This window comes from Tupaia chinensis, unplaced genomic scaffold (assembly GCF_000334495.1).
Source record: "Tupaia chinensis unplaced genomic scaffold, TupChi_1.0 Scaffold000051_1, whole genome shotgun sequence".
Lineage (NCBI taxonomy): Eukaryota > Metazoa > Chordata > Mammalia > Scandentia > Tupaiidae > Tupaia > Tupaia belangeri.
In genome coordinates, this window is record NW_006159509.1 from 837629 (window position 1) to 849725 (window position 12097).

Consider the following 12097-nt stretch of genomic DNA (forward strand, 5'->3'; position numbering starts at 1 on the left):
AGCCATTACGCTAACTGTTGGTCCCACACCAGGGTTTTTGAATTGTAGGTATTACTGGTATTTTGGATTGGAAAATTTGTTAGGACAATTTGTTTCTGGAAGCATCGTAGGATATTTATCAGTGTCCCTGACTTCTATCAATTAGATATCTCTTTCTTCTTGCCCTAACCAAGTGCAACAACCACAGACATCTCCACATTGAGATTTGCTGACTTACTCTGATCTGTGGACTTGTTGCAGAGAGCACAAATCCATTGCAAGTACAGTCCCTGCATCTTCTCATTCTGAAACACTTATCAAATGCATTGAAACAAAGTACTCTTAAAAACAACTCAGTTGCGTAAATGAGAAGACTGCACACTATGTGCAAGATATTTTTCTTATGATGAAATAGGAGATGCTCATCATAAATAGAAAGATGAATTTGCTATTTTGCCATAAATTTACTCTTAAGTGCCTAAAATTGAAGCAAGAATTATGTTAAGTTATTCAGATTCATCCATACAGACACAATCCAAATTTAAGATAATGAAAATTAATTATTTTAAGATTAATTTCTATGCCACTTAAATTAAAACCTTATTAATAAGACATCATTCAAATAGTATGTAAGAGAAAGAAATTATTGTCTTTCAGGTGATCGGATACCAAATTGTACTCATAAACATGCTGCAAAATCTCAAGTTGGAAATCAAATTTCCCTTGATTTTAACAGGTTTATGTATTAATTTTGCAAGCTATAGCATTACCTTTTAGAATATTATGTTATTCCACTTTGGACTTTTCATGCAATAGCCACCTCAGATCCCACTGAATTTGAGCCCAAGTGTGTATTTCAAGTGTTTTATTCATTAGTTTGGCTCCAGAGAAGCCATTCTACATTCTGAGGGCTTTGGTGATGAAGGGTAGGGATGGCTTCTAACTATACCTCATGAAATCTTTTAGTAGCCAACATTAGAGTCTCTCATAATATGGAAAAAAAGTAACATCAGTCATTCGTAACATAATTCTTTAGCTTTCATGAGAATTCCCATAAGAAAGCATTTATTAGTTCCTTTATTTCAAATAGTATAGGCAGTGGTTTTAATAGCATAGTTATCTCATCCTCGCTTTATCATCATCATAATCTCAAAAGACCTGTCTGTTAATCTGTTTTATATCCAATCTCTATTTTTGATAAGGTAGACTTTGCAATCTATATTTCAAAGATTATACATTTGAAGGTATAAATACACTGTTTTAGGCAGTCTTTGTTATTAAAGACTTATTCAATGGAATATTTATTAAATGATATTCTTTTGATTTTGAGGACCCAAGTTACACATTTTATTCTTGACCTTCATATCTCAAATTTGAATTTATATAATAGTTTAATGGAATCATTTTTAATTCTTTCCTATGTAATTTAAAAATTAAATTATAGTAAAAGGTAAATTTCTTCAGATTTTTTTTTTTGTCTTTAAAGTCACTGGAATATTATTGTTTACCTCAGACCTACTATTTAAACACAGATACAAGTAGTTTCACAAGGATTGGACCTGCATAGCATGCCCAAAGTGAGTTCAAATAATCCCAGACCATTATGCATTTACTCTTAAAACAAATATTTACAGCTGAATCCATGTATGTAACATGTTCACTATATAACAGGAAGTATTTCATATTAACTTTTGTATAGAATACCATCTTTACTAAAGAATAAAAAATAAAAGTGTGCCAGAAGCTTATATCAATGTTTTTTTTTAACTAATTACTTACTTTTATTTGTTATTATTATTACTTAATTTTCTATAGTACATATGCATTCCCTAGAGAAAGACAGGCAGAGAGAGAGAGAGAGAAAGCAAGCAAATTGCCAGGTCTGGGACTTGAACTGCAGTTGGCCATGCGGAAATCTGTTGCCTTTACCACTACACCACCTGCTAGCCCCAGATATCAATGTACTTTTAATTCTCAATAGTAATTCTTTTTTTTTTTTTTTTTTTTTTGGAGAGGTTTTTGCTATAGGGCGCGTGTGCTCGCCAGACAGAGAGAGACAGAGAGACAGAAAACGAGAAATCACCCCCCAGGGGGATGGCCACACCGCAATCCCTTCTCCTCCATTCTCCTCTTGGGATCTTGGGCATGCACGCACACACGCCCGGTGTGAGTTTCAAACCACCTGATCTGGGACATGAACTGCGCTCGACTACGTGGGAGTCCAGCTACATAGCCATACACTAACTGCTGGTCCCTAAGTCTCAATAGTAATTCTAATAATTATTAAGAATATAGACCAACAAAAATATTTCAGAAGTCTTACCAGCATTTGTGTCTGGGAGTTAATTAATATTGTAAAGTATCCCAACTGATAGATTTGATCAACCACATTTCCTATGAACAATCTTCATGGCCATGAAAATAACAATGGACCCTGTAATTTTTTGACTTGATTGATTCTCTTTCAGTCTTTAAAATAGCTAAAATTATCTTCTGAAAAATCCCATTTGGTGTATGGTCTGCTTTTTAAAAAGCACAGTGAATCTTAAATCTCCAGTTCAATTTTAGTTCTGCCACTGAAATTTAAGTGTCCATACTTTTAAGTACCCACCATTAACTTTTTATATTTTTTAACCTCTTATTTCTAGGACATATAGAATTTCACTTAATGAAGTTTGAAATAGAGAAGCCATATATCATTATTAACTACAGTTGTTGCTAATAATTTCTCTTATCATTTATTATAATTTTTAATGAACATACAATGGCTGTACATTTTAATGAGGTACAGTGTGGCTTTTGAATGTATAAATACAATGTGTATTGATCAAATCACAGCAATAAACGGGTCCACCATCTTGTTTATCATTATTTTGTGTTATAAACATTCAAAATCCTCTCTTCTAGTTACTTGGAAATATACACTGTATTGTTGCCAGTTGTATTTACTCTACTATGCTAAGTTACTCTAGAACTCATTCCGCTTACTCTGTGTACTGTCATGTCTCAATATTTTTAAACGAAATATCATTCTTCAAAATTGAACTCATTGTTGCCCCCCCCAGTAACTCTTTCTCAATGTCTTTTTGTCTACAGCAGCACTAGTTCAAAACCTTGAAACCTTAGATCTATTAATTGTCTCAGAGGCTTTTTTCTCTTTCATTACCTTTATCCAATGTCTCTGAGTTTTGCCAATATTCACATTCAAGTGCTTCTCAAATAATTAAAACAACAACAAAAACTATTCCTCCTGAAAACCTTCAGGCACTTTTTCATTGTAACTGCCATTTAATTAATCTCCCTACTTACAAGTCCTTCTCCAGTTAGAGTGACACTACATACTGTTGCCAGGTATTTCTTTATTTATCTGATTTTGTATTATTGCTGTGCTTCTAAGACTTTCAGTTGTTCCCAATTGCGTTCAAGATAAAATCCAAAACCTGTCATTTAGCATTCAAAATCTATCACAATCTGCCACTTGCTACCTTTTCATATACATTTATCACAATATTGAATGAAACTAACACTTCCATTCCCACTAGGTGATTTTTTTTTTGGCTGCCTATAAAATACATTATGCCATCTACTTTTAATAAAAATTGACCATCTCAGATCTCAGACCTTGCTTAGTTTATTCTTTTGAAAAATAGCAAGTATCACTATTTAATCTCAACTATTTCATATCAATAAATGTTAAACATATATGATAGGCCTGTAGAAATTTCAAAAATAATTTATTATATAGTTTTTAAAAGAAGCTTTTACTATAGTTGGAGTACAAGGAAATATAGAATTACATCCTAAATGGTTTGATCTGTGAATTGTGTAGTTGTCAAAAACTTAAGAATCTAGAATGTGCTACACGTATATTTTATTCCATGAGCGGGGTGGGGAGAGAGAGAGAGAGAGAGAGAGAGAGAGAGAGAGAGAGAATCTTGATATATATATATATATATATACAGGTCTGGGACTTGAACTGAGGCTGTTTACGTGGGAGTCCAGCCATGTAACGATTACACCATCTGCTGGTCTCCTTCAAAAGGATCTTGATGCTGTGGATCTATCCCCTAGCTTCAGCAAGTCCTGGATCTTGGGCACACACATGTCTGGTAAACATAGAGAGGTGTCTGGATGCAAACCTGGACCTTCCCGCGTAGGTCAGCGTTGCAGAGCTTCCTGTTTTATTGCTGTCTCTTGTCCGGCCCCTCATCTCACAATATTTTGTACTCATATTTATTAAAAATGTATTCCAGCTGTGTTAGAGGCATAATCTTTAAATTAGTTTTCTTAGAAGCAATTCTCTCTTTTTTCTTTGTTTACAGAGCTTTTTTGCCTTAGGGATGCTTGCTAGAGAGAGAAACACAGAGACAAGTGAGAGGGAAAGTGAGAGATCACCCGGCAGAAGGGATGGCTATACCTCAATCCCTTTTCCATTCTCCTCCCAAGATCTTGGGCACACACGCACACGTGCCTGGTGTGATTTAGGTCCAGGACTCGAACCCCAATCAGCCATGTGGGAGTCCAACTACGTAACCACTGGGCCATCTGCTCGCCCCAACAATCCTTTTTTTTTTTTTAATACCTTAGTGCATTAGTTTAATATTTAATTGATCTAGATAATTACACTGTAAAATAAAACTAGCAAAAGAAGTTTGGGAATAAGTAAAACTACTCCTGAGAAATGGGTGGCATCAATTTTATTCAATATTAACAGATGGGAGCAGAAATGCATAGGACTGTAACAGCCTGCTGCCACAAGATTCAGCATGTTGTGGGTAACAATCAGCTAAGCTTTGAGGAAAGGTAGAGAGCATGGGTTAACTCAGTCACTTGAATAAGTGAAGGTCAGTTAAGTGAGTGACATGCTATACCATTATGTTTCATAATAGTGATTTATAGTATTGGCCTAATACTATGAAAATCTTAGCATAGTATAATATCCACTACTTTCAGTGACTTCCAGAGCAATGTTCCAGAGTTGAACAACATAAGGTTTTACTATATTTTGGGTGAATTTCATGGGTAAGGGTGTTAATTCCTCATCTGTATACACATACATTTACTTTCAGGGGAAGTGTCTTGATTGGAAATAATTCCTGTACTAGGAGAACAAAAATGTTTCATGCAAGTTTGCTTTTCGCAAGTATACAGAACCATGTTCTGGAAAGTTATTGTGTGAACCTATTAAAAGAACAAGAGGAGAGAATGTTCCAAAGTTCAAGTTACTTCCCTTGGGGGGGGTGGGAGAGGGAGGAAGTTTCTCACACAGAAGTTTCATTCCATTTTTTCCTTAGTTCTTCATAAAATTATTGTTTAGGACCACAGAAACTGGTTCGCACTTAGATTAGAATTCAGATTTTTATTTGTCCTTGTAAAGCAGTTCTTTGAAGAAATCTAAAAATATTTTATGCATTTCTTTCTTCCATGTTCATTATTTTTAACCTATTGTTGATTGTTCTATACACATTGAGCTGACTACATTCAATCTTAGAGGCATTGTTTGGGTTTACAGACATTATCTATATTTACTTTTTGAATGAAGAACATATTTGGGTTGTAGAATTAAAAAAATATATTGTTTAGCTATATGATCAGTTTTTAAAAGTATTTGTGTAAACTGAGTTTTTCTACTATTGAAAATTTTCCAGGGTCTCTTTTCTGTGGTGACTCGGAGGAGGTCAGCTGCTTCAAGATGAAGCTGAATATCTCTGTCCCAGCCATGGGCTGCCAGAAACTCATTGAAGTCGATGATGAACGCAAACTTCGTACTTTTTATGAGAAGCATATGGCCACAGAAGTTGCTGCTGATGCTTTGGGTGAAGAATGGAAGGGTTATGTAGTCCGAATCAGGGGTGGAAACGAAGATTTCCCCATGAAGCAGGGTGTCTTGACCCACGGCCGTGTCCGCGTGCTACTGAGTAAGGGACATTCCTGTTACAGACCAACGAGAACTGGAGAAAGAAAGTCCACATCTGTTCGGGGTTGCATTGTGGATGCCAACCTGAGCGTTCTCACCTTGGTTATTGTTAAAAAAGGAGAAAAGGATATTCCAGGACTGACTGATACTACCATGCCTCATTGCCTGGGGCCTAAGAGAGCTGGCAGAATCCGAAAACTTTTCAATCTCTCTAAAGAAGACAATGTCCGTCAATATGTTGTAAGAAAGCCCTTAAATAAAGAAGATAAGAAACCTAGGACCAAAGCACCCAAGATTCAGCATCTTGTGACTCCCCGTGTCCTGCAACACAAACGCCGGTGTATTGCTCTCAAGAAACAACGTATTAAGAAAAATAAGGAAGAGGCAGCAGAATGTGCTAAACTTTTGGTCAAGAGAATGAAGGAGGCTAAAGAAAAACGCCAAGAACAGATTGTGAAGACACAGGCTGTCCTCTCTGAGAGCTTCTATTTCTAAGTCTGAATCCAGTCAAAAATAAAATTTTTATGAGAAAGAAATAAATAAGGTCAGATCTCAAAAAAATTCCAATAGTTGTAATAAAGTAAATATTTTAATATGCATTCATAAATAATTGTTATCCAGCATCCATTAAGTGAGCTGTCTGTTCTAAGGATGTATCCAGTGTTTCTCACATGGTCTACAAAGCTCCCATGGAAGTTCAGCTTTTAGATGCCTGGACTCTGTGTCTGATATGGAGATGAAGATTTAACTGTGGTGTCATAAGTCTTCATGTTTATCAAGCCCTGATGGTCATTTTTATATAGAGTGACATTGAGACCTGGTACTCTTGGCATTTGCAATTCACAGAGAGATTAGAAATGATCTCTTCCCAAAAAGTAGGCCCAGAATGGTGATTAAAATTTGTCAGAGGGCTAGTAACTTTTCTGAGATTAGGACTCATACTGAAGTATGCTGCCTTGGATATTTTGCTTTGTTGAATTCTGGAAATTTGCTCCCGTCATACTCAGGAATGGTTAATAATTAAATTGAATGGACACCAAGAATACCTCTGAGCAGGATGGTGGTGATATTATTGTACAGTTTTTGAGTTGTCGTTTTTGTCCCGCAATCATGAAAAATTAGAAGTGCAGACAAAAGTGATTTTTTTTTTTTTTAAAAGAGAAGAGCTCCCACAATGGGAGGAATCCAAAAAGAGGGGTTGTTGATTTAAGGCTCCCATCAGGGGTTTTTATCCTAGCTAAGAGGCTTTGTGTATGTGCTATTCTCATGGTGGGGAATCACATGTAAGGTGGGTCATGTTATTTTCTCTTATGTTTGGAGTGGGCCCTAGATCATGAGACTCTACATAGTAGTGAATTGTTACCCATTTTTTTGTCTAAAAGCTTTGAGTCATAAGGACCATTATCTTATTATAGGAATGTGGTGGGACCTAGAAAAAGTCTTCATTGTAGGCAACAGAAGCCTGGTAAAGGATAACTATTGTAAGGAGCTGTAAGTACTTTATTGAATAAGCAAGCAATGTGTAAGCAATCATTAGTGAATGATTTCTACGAAAAGCCAGTGTGTAAACAATGGAGTGGATGATTGCTAAGGATGAAGGGGCCTCCGCCATGGCTGTGGTTTTCCTATCTCAATACGGGGTTTAGAAACAAAGAAGGCTCCAACAAATATGACGCCCAGGATCCAGAGAAGAGGGTAGTGTCCCTGTGGCAGAATGCACAAGTGACTATTTCTTTGCTTTCACTCTTGTCAAGTATGGGGGGGTCCAGGACTTACCAATATTGCTCATAACCAGAAACCTGCAAATAAGCCCCATTTTTTGGTGACTAGAAACCTAGAAGCTAGAGTTACCGTACATCTTGCCTTATCTCTGGTGACCTGATCAATTTTTTTTTTAGGGCCCATAACTCAGGGTCCATTTCCATGCAGGAACATTTAGAAACTGAACTTTATTGATGGCTCATTGTTAGGAGTTTGTGGGCTGTGTAAAAGCTATCAATAAAACAATACCATAAAAGAACCTTTTTGTTCTGTTTATTGTATTTTGCTTCAAAAGGAGACTTATGAGTTTTACAGATAAAGTGCTATTCTGGAATTGATTAAAGTCTATTAAAACATTTCAAGTATCTGATATTTAAACATAAGAACAATTCTTCAGTTCCTTAGTCAGTGAATGTGTAATAAGTAGAGACTGACTCTTTTAAAGTTTTATTTGCTCTGAGTGTCACGAAGTGCTAGAAGACATAATATTCTAATTTATACCTATGTTCACTTTGAAGGATACATGCAATTCTCTTTTTAGTAAGTCACATTTGCTCCTTTTCACCTTTTGAAAATGTCATGTGTAACCTTTTAAAATTAAAGACCACATGGCTGATAGACAGCCTCACACAAAATAGTAGAGGCAGAGGTTTAAAATGTGTGCTAGCTACTGAGAGAGGTTATATGCAGTCCTACCCTGGAGACCTTAATGAAAAAGGTGGGTGCTTTTTAAATTTTTTTTTCCTGAAATGCTTTCAGAACAATTATAACTGAAAAAAGAGTAAATGCTAGCTTCTGACACTATTCAAGTGTAAGCTGGTTCCATGTGAGCAACTGTGTCCTCATTGGACAGCTTTGAGGGACAGCCAACCACTGGTGACATTCAGCTATTTCCCATTGACCTCTGCTTTGACCTTGGACTCCTGCCATACCTCCTTTTCAGCTCTTCTCCATTTAAATGCCCAAACAATAATGTATTGTACATTTTGTATTCTGACAGGTGGCATCTTAACTTTTTAAAAATTAGATAAACAGAATTTGCATCATTATTCTATTTAATTGAAAAATTTTTCTTTTTTTTTTTTTTTCTAAATCTCCAGGAATTTGTTAACCTTTTAGGGCATTGGCTTCTTTGGTCTAGGTTAAAACTAATTTGGTCCTAATTTTAGTTTTGTGGTCAGATTTATGATGTTGCACACTGATTATTTTCATGTGTTAGGAAAGGACATTAGCTATTTCCTTGACCCATTTGAACCTGTAAGGATTTAGAAAAGGCATTATGATATTTGTATGTCTTATTTCCCCCAATATTTTTCTGTCCATTTAAATGTTTTTTATTCTGTACTTATTTTTTATTCTGTGTTTATTTTTATGAAATAGACTTAAGAAAGAATATTCATAAACTTAAGTTTCTTCTTACTTAGAACTAATTTTGTTTCAGGCTTATTTAGGCAGGTAGTTGAAACTTGTACATCTTGTACATATCTGACAGCATAAAACATCAGAAGTCTTAATTTCTCAAGAAAGGAATTTTTTTTTTAAAAGCAAATCCCTAATGAATCCAGAATATACAATCCAATATCATGTTTGATATAACCAACAGAAACCTGTTTCTAAAATTGCATTTGTACCTACTAATTAATTTAATACTCATATTTTTAAAATTTTTACTTTTAATTAATTAATTAATTAATTTACATTCATTCACTGAGCATCATCATGACATACAAAATATGATTTCCCATCCAAAATATACTGCATAATGGCTTAATCATACATGTTATCATCAATAATTTTCCATGACTAGTTTCATATATATATATATATTTTTTTTCCCCTATTTCTTGACCTCTGCCATATCCCACCCTACTCCCATACTATCTCAGGTGTCTACAGTTGTTTTCCATTTCTTTTTTTCCCCACATTTTATTGGTTCACAAAATTTCTCCAATAATCTAACTACTTTCAATAGCAAGTTCAGCTGGCATATATATCTATATATGTATCTACATATATCTATGAATATATGTCTGACTTTAGGTGTGAAACTCTGAGTAGAATAAATTTAGTATATGGTAGCACCTAACTGATACTATATAGATTACTATGGTCATCAAATAGTTATTTTTTAAGTATATTTTTTAATTTCAAGAAAATCAGTTTTAGTTTTGATAAATCAAAGAAATGCTAAGGAACTTTGCTTAAAACTTCAAACCAGGAAACAGTTTAGGATTCTGTTCAAATAGTAGGTATGTGAACCTATAGGCAGCTCAAGACAGGACAAAAATCCTTAAAACTGGAAAATAAAGCCTAGAAAAAATCAACAATGTTTTAGTCAAAAGTCATAAAATTCTCTTTCACCAGTTCAATCTCATGTATTTAATCTACCTTCTGTTGTGGTCTGATCTTCCCAATTAAATTCTAATATATAATATTTAACTCCAGACTTGTCCCAATGATTAAGTTGGCTGTTTTCTTAGTTTTTGAACTCTTATTTCTGTGTGTGTGTATTTAATTTTCCTGGTATAACACTCCCTTGAGAACTTCTTGGAGATCTGGTCTGGTATTGGTAAATTCTTTCAGGTTTTATCTGAGAAAGTTTTGTTTTTTCTTATATGAAGGATAATCTTCCCAGGTACAGCATTCTTGGTAGAAATTGCTTTTCCCTTACTTTGAATATATCTTCCCATTCTTTCTTCACTCACATTGTTTTTGATGAGAGGTCTGCAGTTAGCCTGATGGGCTATACTTTGTAGGTAACTTGATGTTTCTCTCTTACCAATCTTTACTATTGTGTCTTTTTCTGTGGTTTTGGTTAATCTGGCTATAATATGTCTTAGAAAAGATCTTCTTGGATTGATTCTATTTGAGGTCCTTTGTATTTTGGGGGACTGGATCTTTGCCTCTCTAGGTTTGGAAAGTTTTCTTGCCAGATTTTGTGGAATAGATTATCAATGCCCTTATGAGTCTCTTTGCCATCTGGGATACCAATTATTCTGATGTTTGGACGTTTGATGGTATCTAGTATTTCTCATATATTATTCTCTCTCTCTTTATTTTTATTTTTTTGGAATTTTCTCAGTCTTTTTGGTGGATTTTTCTAAGTCAGTGATTCTGTCTTCTACATCTGAGATTTGATTTTCTGTATGATCTACTCTGCTTTTAATACTTTCAAGAGAGGTTTTGACTTCCTGTATTATAGGCTTCATCTCTAACAGGTACATTTTGTTCTTTTTTGTAGTGCGTATTTCCTCTTTCAGACCTTAAAAGAATTTTCTCACCTCTTGGAACTCATCAGCTCCTTTCTTCTGCCTCTTCTGCAGTTCATTGTTTCTCTTCTCTTCCATCTCCGTTAACTATGTCACTATGAATATTCTAAATTCTTTATCAGACATTTCCATGAGTTTCATTGTACTATTTGAGGATGAAGAGGAGTTATTCTTTTCCCTTGGAGGAGAGGTATTTTCTTGCTTTCCCATATTTCTTATGACTCTGCAGTGATTTTTAATCATCTGATGGATGAGGCATTTCTTCCTAATCTTCAAATTCAATCTAAGTGTTCAGAGGTATGCAGAAAGAGATGATCTGCAATCTGTCTTCCATTCCGTTTTCACTATTTGTGCATCAGATTCAGTGGGAATAGAGAAATATTCTTACCCTAATCATATTCAGATATTTGGATCCTGTTCACTTGGGCCTGTCTAGAGTGTGGAGGCTGAGCAGCCAAGGGATAAAGATAAAGAAAAAAGGAAAAAAAAATAGAGAATAGAAAAGAGGGTGAAAAAATTAAATAAAAAAGAAGAAATAAATAAAGATGGTAAAAAATTTTAGATTTTAATTTTAAAAAGCAAAAAATGAAAACTGTGTGGTGTGCTTTTCACAGCTCAAGTTTGGTATCCATGTCAGGATGGACCTGGTTTTGTGCCTTTCCTATATGGAATGGGGAAAGGCACACATTAGTACAATAAAGGAGGGGCTTGAGAACCCAGAGAATACTTTACCTTAAAATTTTTTTAAAAAAAAAACAATTGGGACCAGCAGTTGTAATGGCTATGTCTCTGGACTCCCATGTAGTCGATTGCGGTTTGAGTCCCGGACCTGGTGGTTTAAATTCATGCCAGGCACATGTGCATGCATGTCCAAGATCCTGAGAGGGGAATGGAGGAGAAGGGATTGTGGCATGGCCATCCCCCCCCAAGGGGGGTGATTTCTTGCTTTCTGTCTCTCTTTCTGGCAAGTGCACACACCCTATAGCAAAACCTCGCCAAACAAACAAACAAACAAACAAACAAAAAACTAAGACACAGAGAGACAGAGAGAAATGGAGAGAAGGAGATAGAGGTATCCCTACCCACTAGAAATGAATCTGTAGGAAGAAGTCTCAGCAGCAAATCTCCAGTTTTAGTCAAGGAAAGCAATATTTCACAGCTCAAGCCAGGG

The 12097-nt window shown here is 35.2% G+C and overlaps 1 pseudogene; it reads left to right on the forward strand.

Moving 5' to 3' along the window:
• Positions 1–5653: 5653 nt before the first annotated feature.
• LOC102482292 (40S ribosomal protein S6 pseudogene) lies at positions 5654–6391 on the forward strand (annotated as a pseudogene).
• The last annotated feature ends 5706 nt before the right edge of the window (positions 6392–12097 follow it).